The 15,500-nt window shown below is 38.2% G+C and overlaps 1 protein-coding gene across 1 annotated transcript in view; it reads right to left on the reverse strand.

Annotated features, from left to right (window-relative positions):
• The window catches only part of LOC129771717 (probable G-protein coupled receptor Mth-like 14), a 93,592-nt gene that overhangs the window by 76,540 nt on the left and 1,552 nt on the right, over positions 1-15,500 (reverse strand). The window lies entirely within an intron of this gene.

Raw genomic sequence — 15,500 nt, forward strand, 5'->3', positions numbered from 1 at the left:
AGCCGCCGATTACTGCGTTTTCCACGATTTTTCATGGTGGTGCTTTTTACCGACCCGGTGCGTCTTACCCAAAGTTCCCCTACTACAAACCTGTCCATATTACCCCTACTACATGTCCATTATACCCGCATCGAAAAATGAATGTTGTTCTTTCGGTCTGTTTTAATTTTAGTAAAAAACATTGAAAAACACTTTTTTGTACAATATTTGGCCAATTAGGTAGAAAAACAGTATATTGAATTGCAAGAAAAATATATAATTGAAGCTCTCCTTTACATGTCCGTTTTACCCCCACCTTTCCTACTAGTGCGATCCATGGGAGTTACTGCTGATTAGTAGGGGAATAATAAATCTTGGTCAAGCATTTGAGTAATAATTAATTTTTTTTTTGTTTGGTCGTGATTTTTGATGTGTCACCAAATATTTTAACGCTCAAATGTTATAATAGCAATAGAAACGAAATAGCTGAGCTACGTTCAATTTGATTTGTGTCTTGTTTTCATAAATAGTTTTGAAATATTCAACCACCCACCACAATCAACGTGAAAAAAACAGGAAGTGGGTTATATCTATGGTATAACCGCAAGGGTGACGTAGGACTATCGTTGATTTAGAGATCATTTGTTTGAAGTTGAATCTAAATCCATCCTGAATGAATGAATAAATAAATATTTGGGTGACTTCAAAAACGAGAGTGTTACGTTGGAGACTCAAGGTTTTATGCATCCAATATTGGATACAAAAACCTTGTTCTGAAGAATAATCTTCAGAAGCTTTCCTGCTAACTGCACTTGATCCCCCCCCCCCTTTCGTAACGCAATTTTCTATCTCTAATAATCAGAAAGTAACGCAACATCTACCCCCTCCCCCCTTATCGCGTTACGTAATTTGTGCACAACGCCTCACGAAAAATGAATCGGTTTCACCACCAGAATATCATTTCAGTATGCTTTTCGTGCGTGATTGAATCGAGAGAAGGTGTGGTTTACGATGGCAATTTGGAAGGCAAACTAGAGGAGAATGAACTCTCTGAGTATGAAAATTTCGGCGACTGAGCAATAATCGATTGAAAATTATATAATTTTCGCGATACGAAACATTTTCCGTTTTTCATGTTATGCATCCAATATTGGATACGAAAATATCCTACTGATGGGAAAGAATAATCTTCAGAAGCTTTCCAGCTAATTACACTTGATTGAAAAATTACGAAATCAAATGTATTTGGTCGCTGTGTTCGCCATATAATTAGAAAACATTAAAATAAACTCTTTCGCATGGATGTATTCTTCAATTCCCAGGGAACTGGCAGATTATTTTTCAGCAACGATTAGATCTTTCCGGAATTTTCTCGATGCTGTATGGCATCCAAACGAAAATTCTCGTTTCAGTTTGGCCTGCAAATAACTTTTCTAAACTCTAATCCATCAAATTTGGAGCCCTGAAAAGGGCTGTTGATTATATGCTAAGCTAATATAGCACGCTCTCCTCGGATACGATGGGCCAGCTGGATGTCCTTGGGCATGATGTGACGCGTTTTGCATGGATAGCACACAAATTGGTATCTTCTAATAAGCCTCCTGCAGCGTCATAACCGCGGAACTTTGGAAGCGCAAGTCGGTTTTGAAGTCCTGAGCAATTCCACGAACCAAATGCGGCAAAGGTAGCTTGCGGATCAGCAATTCGGTCGACTTCTGATAGTGACGAATTTCATGCGAAGTTTCCGGTCGATAGCGATGTGGCTTCTTCACGCTTCCTGCGGCTGATGCGCTTATCCGAGCTGCTTTCGTGGTGCCTTACCACCGAAAGACTAACGAGCTGTCTGCTTAGTCCCGATGAAACGAGTCCTCACGGTGCGAGAGTAGAGTAAGAAATGAACGAAAGCAAGGGAAGTGTCATTTTATAAAACATAAAAGAATCGAATGTAAACCCCACCCTCTTTATTGTATAAGCTTACTGTATACTCACGAATATAATAAGGGTGGGATTTAGATTCTATACTTTTATGGTTTATAAAATGACGCTTCCTTTGCTTTCGTTCATTTCTTACTCTACTCTCGCACCGTGAGGACTCGAGCTCGTTAGTCTTTCGCAGACAGCTCGTTAGTCATTCGGTGGTAAGGCACACGAAGTCAGCTCGGATAAGCGCACCAGTAGCTGGATAGGTGGAGAAGCCACATCGCTATCGACCGGGAACTTCGCATGAAATTCGTCGCTATCAGATATCGACCGAATTGCTGATCCGCAAGCTACCTTTGCAGCATTTGGTTCGTGGAATTGCTCAGGACTTCAAAACCGACTTGCGCTTCCAAAGTTCCGCGGTTATGACGCTGCAGGAGGCTTATTCGAAGATACCAATTTGTGTGCTATCCATGCAAAACGCGTCACATCATGCCCAAGGACATCCAGCTGGCCCATCGTATCCGAGGAGAGCGTGCTATATTAGCTTAGCATATAATCAACGGCCCTTTTCAGGGCTCCAAATTTGATGGGTTAGAGTACAGAAAAGTTTTTTACAGGCCGAACTGAAAGGAGCATTTAGCGAAAATCGTGGTTTCGATAATAATTCGTTACCGATAGGTGCCATGGATATGGATTTCCTTATGAAGAATATGAAATACATGACATGATGTAGTGAATATATCCGAAGAAATCACTTTGGTGAAACTGCATTATAAAATTATTTGTGTACGAATGCCGCAATCGATAGTCGACTCTAATTTGCGCTGGGTAATTTCCTCGGAGGACTCGATTCCTCCTTTGAGCATTAATAATCTCTTTCTGGTAAAACGAAGTGGTATGAATCACATTATTTGAATGATAGAATGAAGAAGTTTTCTGCCAATTTCCTACAACCTCCAAACGTATCTTTCTCCCGTTTGTCGTTTTCGCGTTCGCTAATCCTTTCTCACAATACCCATTTCTAGTTTGAGAAATTGTTGAGTAAACATTGTTTGCCAGTGCGCGTAGAGCGGGAATTCCTAAAGATTCATTGCACCTCTAATAAATTGCCGAAAGACGTGGTCTTACGTTGATCGCACTTGATTGAAAAAATCCAAAACGAAATGTATTTGGTCGAAGCATTATATGAGTAGAAAGCAAATAATCGCTCGAAAATGACTTGATTTTCGCGATGTGAAACATTTTCCGTTTTTCATGTTATGCATCCAATATTGGATACGAAAATTTCCACTGATGGGGAAAAAAATATTCAGAAGCTTTCCTGTTAATTGCGATTGATTGAAAAATAACAAAACCAAATGTATTTGGTTGCAGTGTTATATGGATAGAAAACATTAAAATAAACTATTTCGCATGAATGTATTTTTCAATTCCCAGGGGAACTGGCAGATTATTTTTCAGCAACGATGATAGCAACGAGAATTCCGCGCGTGTATGTGTGTGTGTGTGTGGCGGCTGCTCCGATGTTTCAAGCGGAACCGTGGCATCACTCTCCTCCTGATGAATTCCCTTTTGGCCTTAGGTGCACAAACAGGCTCTTGGTGACACCGTTCATCAGCGCTTTCATGATAAATGAAATTAGCTTCACAACAACAGCGACAACATGCTCCAATCGCTGTTCAATTTGAACTGAGTGGATTTCCGAGCGGCGCTCGCTTATATACCGATTGGTGATTTCAATAGCCTGTTTTGAAAGCAATTTTAAGACTATTGAAACAAGTTTTTGGATCAGAAAGTAACAAGTATAGAACGCGTAGACATTTTATCTTTCGAATGAAGTGTTTATCATACCATTTCGTTCAGTTGTTTAGGAGCTATTAACGCTCAAAATCTCGGTCTCCAGCGTAACGTTTTCGTTCTCAAAACTTTGGTTTTACACCCCGGTATAGAAATGAAAGACGTAGTCCTACGTCAAAACCAAAATAAAGCTTATTTTAGGACATTTTCGATGTAACCACCCCTTTTGACGTAGAACTACGTCTTTCATTAAGGGTGCCAAACCAAAAAACAGGTCACGTTTTTATGAAATGAAGTTAACGTTAATAACTATTTTTGCCACGAACGGATTTTGGCGATTTACATACCAAAGAAACGAAAGATTTGTTTGATATGCTATACAATGCAATCCCATAGTCTGTATATGGTTTAAATTGATGAAAATTGGAAGCATTCCCATTTCCTCATACATTTGTTCTGTCCATTTGTGTGCTTTCCCGAACAGAACTGTCAATAACGAGCAACTTATCGACGAGCAACGAAGGGGAAATCGTAAGATGTAAAGTCTCCGTGAACAAAGAAAAAGAAGCAGAACGAAGGGGAATATTTGCCTAGAGTATAAACAGTGGATCGCGCTGAGACAAACCATAGAGGCGAATGAACTGCAAAAGTTTAAAGCCTCTTAAAAACAAAGAAAGAAAGAAAGACAAACCTTCATTCTTCGTGAGGAAATCGACTGAGAAACATCGTTGCTGGGCGAGCTGGATGGCGAGGGGTCGAATGCCTTTCTCAAGCCAATAGGGGTGGAGGAGTAATATGATGGATAAAGTAAAGTTTTTCAAGGGCCTTTTTGAAGGTTAGAGACGAATGAACTGGAGAAGTTTATAGTCACAAGCAAGCAAGGAAGGCAAACTTTCAGTATCGTTCTGTATTCAAAGCAATGAATATCGCTTGTTCTTCCTTGTTTTGCGTTATCACATGTCTTCGTTTCGGATTGAGCTGTGGACGCGACCAAATTACTCACTCGCTGATGTCTCTGGCATTACAATCATTGCACCAAACTGACGCCATTGCATTAAGGTTCTGAGCTACACAATTGTGTGGAAAATTATCAAGCTAGGCTATCGTCAGCTCACCAAGAAAATAAATGTTCTGGAATTTTGTCAGTGATTTGGTCTCGCACGACGGTAGGAAAACTCTCTCCACAAAGGATGACAGCTAAGCTAATCTAGACTAGCAATATTATCAGAAAGGGCTTCTGTAGAGAAGAGCGCAAAAAGGAGATAAGTGTGTGTATATTGAGTTGCTTCAAGCCATCGATATATGGATATTTGTGTGCGTACGTGCGTGCTTCTTAACCCGTACGTAAAAATAGTGCATTTTCGCTACGCTGAAACCCCATTTGTATCTGCTCCCATGTGCATTGGCCCTGTAACGATGCAACAACCGCCTAATTTTTTATGCTATGATTGACGATTGTTTGGTGTTGCAAATTATGCAGTCGTAATGATAAATGTAAACAAGGAGGGGAGATAGCGGGAGGGAAATATTTACGCTAGGGTATGAGTAATGAATCTCTGCTGAAGGCAAATATTCAGCCTTTTTCCAAGCAGTTCACATTGTTCGTTTTCTGTCATCAATCCATTGAACTGACGCTATGGTGAAGCAGGTGTTAAGGTTGTGCACCAAAAAATTATTTGGGGAAAACCAAGTTATTCAATGAGTTATATTCAGTTATTAATTCATTTGGGCTCGCGTGCCAGTCGTAAAACTGCTTTCAACTAGGATTGCATTTGCGCTAATCTTGATCATAATGGAGCAGTGCTATTCTTTTCGAGGATTACCATATAGAGTTTATTTCGTTTATTTAGTCACCAAGAAAGTAATTGTCGTTCTGGAATTTTGTATGTGATTTGGTTTCGCTTGCCAGTAGCAAAACTTTCTCAACTAAGGATGACAGCTGCGCTTCTTATCTCGTGTATGTATTGTTCCACGAGCACAAGAATGAATCATCAAACAATTATCGTCAAATGATTCTATAACATTTCAGAGCGATTAAACTGGTAGAATGGTAATTTCAAAATTTTCGTAGCATTATAAAATAATATCCGCGGTTATAAACAAGCGACTTTAATTAAACTACAGCATAGTTCTACGTCAACAATTCGGTCGTGTCTTGAACACAACGTCCTATAATTTTTTTCGATAACGCGTGTTAAACGGTGAACAAAATTCTTCATGCACAACTCTAACATTACGACTTCGATGCTGTTGAAAATCCGAGTTATTTCTTCTTTAAGTTACTCCAAATTTTGTAGCCTTCACGTACCCCCAGAGGAAGTAATTTACGACAAGAAATGTTGAAATTCTTATCATAAGAGGACAAAATTTCATTAAGGCTTCGGTTGCTCGAGTAATACGATTTCTCTAAAAATACACGTTCTTGCAAATTGTACTTCTTGACACCGAAAACCATCCGATGAAGTGGGGAATGCAGTGTTACCATCGACGGAGCAAAATTTTTTTTTATAAGGATCTATTCGATTTTTTTGCGTGAGCGTTTAATCTGATAGGCCCTGTACAATAGAGTTTTTTTAATTTGCCCATGAAAAATATAAAAAATCGGTTCTAATATTTTGCGATAAAGAACCAATATACCAAACTACCAATTTTTCCGAAAATCTCAGATATCGGTTGGGTATGGAAGGGTTGTATAGCAGTTCCAATCAGACAGAGACATCACGGAGTTCTCTAAACGCTCTATAATTTGTTTCTCGACAGCTAACCCCTATATTTTCCAATTTGATTGCAATATAATTTTAAACAATTCCTGTTGGCCCTTGAATCTGAATTTTCAAAAATCACGATTGTAGTTAAAATAGCCAATTAATTTTAAACTTAACGTTGGAATATTACATTTTTTTCTTTTTTTTTTTTTTTTATCTTCGCTTATTTTTCGTCGGCCTATTTCCGCCACTTTAGTGCCAATCACCGACATCAGGGAGGCGACTCCACCTGTTCCTACCTATCAGACTCAACAACTCATGAGCCGGGCCAACTTCTTTTACTTCCGCTCCGAAGGAAGACGTAACCAGAGATTTTTCGCCTCAGAAAATCCCAACGACGCCAGCTGGGATTGAACCCAGGCCGATCGGATTGTGAGGCTGTTACGCTAACCATACAACCACTGGCGCCGTCGTACATTTTTTTCTTGCAATAACTCATATTTGAAATATAAAACCTTTTTTCCATACTGTATATTATGGAGTCCGAAATCGTATACAATCGAATCATAATAGGAGTATCGGTAAGTTTCTTGGTTTTTTTCAAAAATTAATGCTTCATTCTGCAAAAATGGTTACAAATTTAATATTCGAAGTATTGCCCATCGCTAGTCACAACTTTTTCCCATCTTTCTTGGAATTCACGGATCCCTTTGTGGGAATAATCGGCCGGTTTGTCGGCTAACTACGAATTGATCCAATTTTTGACTTTATCAAAATTGAAGAAGTGCTGGTCAACCAGGCTATGTTGCATCGATCCAAAAAGTTAGTAATAGGACCGGGCAATGTCTGGAGAATACGGTGGATGGGATAGTACCTCCCATTTTAGCGCTTCCAAGTATGTTTTGACCGGTCCCGCGACATGCGGCCGAGCATTGTCGTGCAGTGAAATAACTTGATCGTGTCTTTGCTCGTATTGTGTCCGTTTTTCCTTCAGTGCACGACTCAATTGTCGCATCAATTGAGGTCGGTAGAGGCCCCCGTAATGGTTTCACTCCAAGTGTATCTGCAAGTTCTTGTTGCATTTGTGACAGATCTTGATCGAGAAACGTCTTCTATTCTCCATCTTCAAACTTTTTTAGCGGTCCGGAACGTTCTTCGTTTTCCAAGTCAAAATTACTACTTTTGAACCGTGCAAACCACGTCTGACCCGTTCGCTCAGTTGGAGCATGGTCACCATAAACTTCCACCAAAATGCGATGACTTTCCGCAGCTTTTTGACGTAGGACTACGTCTTACATTAAGGGTGCCAAATCAGAAAACAGGTCACGTTTTTATGAAATAAAGTTAATGTTAATAACTATTTTTGCTTCCAGAGGATTTAAACTATTTGATGCTTGTTGAATGGCGATGCACGGAAGATGCCTCTCGTTAATTACTTAGTGCAATGCGTGCATTGATATGAAGAAACAAATTGACACATATGGCCAATTAGTGTATTGTACTCGCAAGAGCCAGAAAGAATCGTTGCTTTTCGAAATGATTCTACAAAACCACGCAAGCCATTAAACCTTTTCAGAGTCCTCAGAACTTTTTACTAAAGAGTTATTTATGAAATTTCGACGTATTCGCAAATAATATCCAAAATGATAAACCAACAAATTTCGAAAAAAAAATTGCGTAGTCCTACGTCCTAAGCGGTCTTGGCTCGAATACAACCCCTCGATTTTTTCTTCATATTTAAGTAATGAAGTAACACTCTCGTTGGTACGAAATTCGACATATTCGAAGTGGCAAAAAACTATGTTGTTTACGCTTCAAATTTTTGACATATACTAAAAAAGACGCGCAATCACAGTAGCTTTCCAACGAATGTCTGGAAATTCGATTCACTGGAATAATAATCAAATTACGCCATCTGAAACCGAAGAAACTTACCGATACACTGAATATATTGTCGAGTCCGACCTGTAACTTCAGGAACTCGGTTTTATTATTGTGACTTTAGTTGAAAAACTGACTAAGAAAAACGATTTTTCTCTCGTTGGATTGCGCTTGCGACCTACGTTTTGCAAGGAAAGAGCTTTCAAATATCTGTTTACAAATGATGTTAGGTCTTTTTATATTGTTGCTCCGAAATGTTATTGTTCTTGTACCCCAGTTTATGAACTATTGTTGTATTCGGCTGAAAATAGAGTGTTCAAGCATCTACTGTTCGGAATATGAATCATGCGTCGAAACTTGATTCAAATTTCGAACATTACCTAAATACTAATTTAAACAAAGATTTCTGCATAAAGGACCACCATCATCCATTTATAGAAGATTCTGTTCTTTTTTAGCACTTAACATGAAAACATAAAAAAATAACAACTAAAACAACCACAAAAACTGAAAAATTAACGATGCTTGTTTTTAACGCAAACATTTTATCACTAGTTTTGACAGTTACTTTTATTGCAAATACTGGGTAATTTAAATTATAGACTGTATCGATACCTGTAAATGAAGTTATAATAAAGCCTATAGCTCAAAGAATGTCAGGCTTTTCATCACTCAATTATTTCTAACATTAATGATTTGTAAATTTACATTCAAATATTAAATATTCGGAATTTGAGACAAAACGGTAGTAGTCGTGAAATTGTCAAAAGTTTTTTTACTTTACAAACGATTTCCGGGATATCGTCCAAAAAGTTAGCTGGAGAGGAAAATGTGACCAAGTGGTACGAGGTGCAATCAAAGATACGGGGTGAAGATTTTCTCTAATGTTCAGCTTCGAAGAGGGCGCAAAAAAAAACTGGAGAACCCAAAATGGACCAACAAAATCAAGCAATTAATTGCTAATGAAAAAGGGATATCCGTTTGTGATGTGACTAATAAGCTGGGTGCCTCGAAGTCCAACGTCGATCGTTACGAGCGTTACGAGAGCGTTACGCCGAACCAACAAGATTTTGAGCGTTAATACCTCCAAAACAACTGAACGAAATGGTATGATAAAACTTCTTTCGAAAGATAAAATGTCTGTGCGTTATATGCTTGATACTTATTGATCCAAAAACTTGTTTCAATCGCTTTAAAATTGCTTTCATAACAGGCCATTGAAACCACACGAATCTGTATATAAGCGGGTGCCAACTCGGAAATCCACTCAGTTGTGATTGCGCAGTGATTGATATACGATTGCTGGATTTTGTTTCCCTAACGCAGACTTAAAAACTATCGAGTCTTGGGAAATCGGCATTGCAAAATGAATGCAAGTTGCTACATATACAGTATATTCTGTTTTTTACAGATTTTTCACCAAATTTGAGATTCAATATCTGTATATACAGAACAACAGATTTTCAGCAAAGATTCAAAATTTACAGATTAAAAATAAATTTAATATTTAAAATTTATTTTGCAGTGCATTTTTTCATCTACCTTGCCGTCTAGGATCATCTAGGTTGCCGTACACCGTTTGTGCGGAGGTCAAATATTTGAGACTATTTGTTTGCCACTCTTCAATTTCCTACAGTGGCAAACAATGTCAAACATCGAACACGGAAAAAATCGACTGAAATATTTAAGGTAACCTAACCATATACCGGCAGGTTCGAAGAACAGACCGAATAAATATTTTAGGCATCAACCCGGCAAACATTAAATCGTATCGCCATCGAATAGCCATAACTGGAAGCATACATACATCAAAGATACATTTGGATGATATACGATGCATGTAACTGGTCAGGGTTGCTAAATATAATTTGAAAAAATAAGGGAGAATTAAAATAAAAATCAGGGAGAAATCAGGATAGCGCATATTGGGTTGTCCGAAAAGTTCGATCCGATTTTCAGGAAAACAAAAACTCCCTTTTTAGACAGACTCACATTTATGCATTTCATTCATAATAAATCTTGGTCAAACATGTGATGTATATTTTTTATGGCCTAGAGTTCAAGTTTTTGCCATTGAGACAATTTTGCAGGGATCTTTTGATCGTTCAATTGTTTCCCCAAAACCATACAGCATCACTACAGTGAATTTTAATGGAATCAATCTTATTCACCAATTTTTACTCACCAAATGAGGAAAGTATGTCAGCGGTAAATGAATGTTGTTGTTGAATATTTTTATTATTTTGATATTTTTGATTCGATACATTTTTTTACTAGAGGAACTGGTACAAATTCGGTATCCCATTTTGTTTTTTTAGACTTAGCTCTCGGCCAATGCTCGGAATTTCTTCATATTACGTCAGCTTATGAAGGGATCTATTGCGGACATTTCCCCGCAAACCGATTTCAAAAATCTTGATTTGGCTCGGACCTTTGAGCATAGAAGTGAAACAACTCAAATTCGAGTACCCGAGATGTCTGGGTATAAAATTGGCACCCCATTTTTTTATTGACGTAGGACTACGTCTTTCATTTCTATACCGGGGTGTAAAATCAAAGTTTCGAAAACGAAAGCGTTACGCCGGAGAACGAGATTTTGAGTGTTAATAGCTCCTAAACAACTGAACGAAATGGTATGATAAACACTTCATTCGAAAGATAAAATGTCTACGCGTTCTATACTTGTTACTTTCTGATCCAAAAACTTGTTTCAATAGTCTTAAATTTGCTTTCAAAATAGGCTATTGAAATCACCAATCGGTATATAAGCGAGCGCCGCTCGGAAATCCACTCAGTTCTAATTGAACAGCGATTGGAGCATGTTGTCGCTGTTGTGGTGAAGCTCTTCATTTATCATGAAAGCGCGGATGAACGGTGTCACCAAGAGCCTGTTTGTGCACCTTAGGCCAGAAGAGAATCCATCAGGAGGAGAGTGATGCTACAAACGGTTCCCCGGGAAGATCTCGAAGCAGCCGCTACACACACACACACACATACACGCACGGAATTCTTTCCGTTTGGATCGAGAAAGATCCGGAAAATAATCTGCCAGTTCCTCTAGGAATTTAAAAATACATTCATGTGAAGGAGTTTATTTGAATGTTTTCTATCCATGTAACACTGTGACCAAATATGTTTCAATCAAGTGCTATTAACAGATGGTTATCGAGTTAGCATTAACCACTGGTGGGCTTCCAGTATCGAGGAAAATGTGGAAATATCTAATCGTTACTGAAAATAATCTACCAGTTCCTCTGGGAATTTAAAATTACATTCATATGAAAGAGTTTATTTTAATGTTTTCTATCCATGTAACATTGTGACCAAATACATTAGGTTTTGTGATTTTTCAATCAATCGCAATCAACAGGATAGCTTCTGAAGATTATTCTTCCCCATCAGTAGGATATTTCCGTATCCAATATTGGATGCATAAAACCTTGTGCCTCCAACGTAACGCTCTCGTTTTCGAAGTTCTCCAAATATTCATTCATTCAGAATGAATTCAGATTCAACTTCATACAAATGATCTCTAAATCAACGATAGTCCTACGTCACCCTTGCGGTTATACCATAGATATAACCCACTTCCTGTTTTTTTTTTCAAATAAAAAGAATCGTCCTGAAATCACTGAAAAATGCTACTTGTTAATCGGCATTTGAAAGAAATTGATTCCATTCCCTTCTACCAATCATTCATACTCCAAATTATCCCTCCTCCTCCCTGTTTTCCATGCCTTAACATCCTGTGTCAGGAATATTCCTTGCTGCCGCAGCATATACAACGGAATCCAACCAGTGACCGAATACACAGTTTTTATCTGAATCGGTCTGATTTGCCAAGAGTGGAACGAAACCAACCGGGCCTGAACTGGAAACAAATTTGGAAAAACGCTTCAACAAAAAGATTGTCGTCGAGTTAGCGGAGCGACCTCTACCTATTGATCAACGAAAAGACGGAGCATCGGAGACTATGGAACATCATTGGAAGAGCTAACGACAAAAATTGTCAGCACTGCAGGACAACAATTGAAACTTTAAAACATAAATTTTCCGAGTGCCCTAGAGCAACTGCCGCATGGGGATACACGCAACAAAAATTGACAACGACACTCGGCGGTTGGCAGCGTCTCAGTTTTGACCAACTAATACGACCAGTTCTGGGCAACATAGCAGCAGCAACAAAAAGTGAAATCTTGCGACTTTTCATTAAGTATACAAATTACATTAACAATAAGTGGAGCCGATCTGGCGTAGTTGTAACATCCATGCCTCTCACGCTAAAGGTCACGAGTTCAATTCTCACTCCCGACATTCTTCCAAAAATGGAAGTAAAAGTGACGAACCAGCCAAATGAGTTGAAAGTCACTATAATACAGATAAAAAAAAAAAATTAACAATAACAATGCAATTTCAAAGATCCTTGTTCCGTGTATGTCGCTGAACTGGGTGCGATATACTACGCACTAGGGATCATTGAAACACTGCCCATCGACCATTATTTTATTTTTTCAGACAGTCTCAGCTCAATAGAGGCAATTCGTTCAATGAAAGTTGATAAACGCTCATCTTATTTCCTAACAAGAATAAGACATCTATTGAGTGTTTTGGTCGAAAAATTATTCAAGATTACCTTAGCATGGGTTCCCTCTCATTGCTCGATTCCGGGGAATGAGAAAGCGGACTCGCTAGCTAAGGTGGGCGCTTCAGAAGGCACACTTTTTGAAAGGCAAATTGCCTATAATGAATTTTTTCACATTCCTCGTCAGGACACACTCGTTAGTTTGCAGCGCATGTGGAGTGAAGATGAGTTCGGTCGTTGGTTACACACGATTATTCCTAAGGTTTCGACGAAAGCTTGGTTTAAGGGATTGAATGTAGGTCGTGATTTCATTCGCGTGATATCTCGGCTTATGTCCAATCACTACAACCTAAACGCGCATCTCTATCGCATTGGGCTCGCAGCAAACAATCTTTGTGATTGTGGCGATGGCTACCACGACATCGAGCATATTGTCTGGTCGTGTATCCGGTTCCATGCTGCTCGCTCTCAGCTCTCTAGAGCACTGAGAGCAAAAGGCAGACAATCGGATATCCCCGTCCGGGATATCTTAGGTAGCCGTGATCCTGATCTTCTGCTTCATCTATACCTGTTCCTCAGAAACGCCGATGTCAACGTTTAATGATGTTTCCTTCGTTGTGTCCCTGTTTCATATCCCTCCTATCCGATCCATAAACTTTTACTTAGTCGCGGCAATACATACACACACTCTTTACAGATACACGGGCCAAAGGTTGTGCAGTCCACTGATCATTCAACAAGAGCCAAAGGTTGTATCGCTCATGACAACTCTACACGAGCTGATGTTTGCGCCGGCTAGTGACCATTCTATCCTGGATTCCTCGAGTCGAGAAGACGCACCACGCTAGATATGGGGTACAGACTAGGGGGCGTTGCTGATTAATGGTCAGCTGCATCCCAAAAGGAAGTATCCCGTGTCGGGCACAGGTACAGAGCATTGGAGACAGCAACATCACAATTACGAAAACACTTGTAATACTAACCTCGAGCCAACCGCGAGTAATCGGTTACATATTACTAACATAGTTATAAGGCAAACATTGTCGAAATATTGAACTCCCGGCTCCGTCAGGTTGACGCCATATGAGCCTTAATAAAAATATATATTTTGGATAAAAAAAAAACAATGCAATTGATTTGGATGAACTAGAATTCATATTGAATTTGAATGAGTAATGAAATTTTAACTTTGTAAATACTTATTATAAATAAACGATATTTGAAAAAAAAAAAAAACAAGTCATCGAACAAAACGGCGCATATTTGACTTAAAACAGATGATTGTAACTAATTTTATGAACAAATGAAAATTCAAAAAAAATACCGCAGGACTTTTTTGACAGCCTAATATTACACCCGTATTTTTTTATTTTTCCATTAGGGTGCCTTTTCCCATTTTAGGGTGGTTCGAAAAATCAACTTTTTCCCCTTACACTTACAAAAGTTTGGATTTTGTTTTTGTAATTATTAATTGTATTTGTTTTTTTTTTGCTGTTTACATGGCTTTCGACTAGTAGGCACAATATTTTTTTAAATATTTTTTTCTAGAAAGCTGAGGATTGACATAACATATCCAAAAATCAGAGAGCCGTTATTTTTCGTTTTTGAGTTATGATTTTTCAAAGTTAACCGATGGTCCGAAAATCAAACTTTTCCCCGCTTTTTCCACTTTGAACTACACCCATACCTCTCTTTACGGCCTTGATACGTTCCACGAAACTTGGCCGCAAAGCGAAAAGCTGTATAAGCAACCAATTATTATAATACAAATTCCTACAAATTCAATCGATTCGGTTCCAAATTTGTAAAATATTTGTATTTATCATTCAAAATGTAATTTTTGTTCATTTAAATCCAAAATACATAAATGTAATGTATATATTTGTACATAATTTATATAATGTACATAATTATGTACATACATTTGTACATAAAATAACAACTTCATGTTACATTAAATATGTACCAAAGGCCAAAGGATGAATACATTAGAGTGTTAATGGATGTGTGGGAAAAAAATCATCTTCGAATTTTTAAACGGGTCTTTTCTAAAAAAGTTGATTTCTACGAAAAACTACACTATGCAGAATATCAGATCAATCCTACTTCATTACTAGAGTCGCACAGCCGTCAGAGTTAGAGTTTTTTTGAAAACCGAAAAATCCCCCAAGAACACGCTTTTCTCAGGGTTAATTTTTGTAAAAAAAAATCGTGCGATTTGAAGAAATTTGCATCATTTTTTTGTAAACCACGATTTAGAATCATGTAAACGCATGATTTAACGCCGTTATTTAACGCCGGTTTACGGCCGAAACATTTTAGGCCGTAAACCGAAAACGTACCTTAATTGAAGAGGGCCGTTTTAGCAAAATGCAGTATAAAGAGCAGCCTTATAGCGAGGTATGGGTGTACTAGACTGATTCAGATGATTGACATATAAAATTAAGGCCTATGAAATAATCTCCTTGAAAACAATAATAAACTTGCGAAAAAAAGGAATTTTGTTTCCGTAGTTATTAACTGTATTTATTTTTTAAAGGTTAAAGATAGAGGGCGCTATACTTTGTTATATTTTTTCTGGAAAGCTGAGGTTTTTACATAATTTATCCTAAAATCAGATAGGCGTTTTTCGT

Source organism: Toxorhynchites rutilus, chromosome 2, assembly GCF_029784135.1.
Source record: "Toxorhynchites rutilus septentrionalis strain SRP chromosome 2, ASM2978413v1, whole genome shotgun sequence".
Classification (NCBI taxonomy): Eukaryota; Metazoa; Arthropoda; class Insecta; order Diptera; family Culicidae; genus Toxorhynchites; species Toxorhynchites rutilus.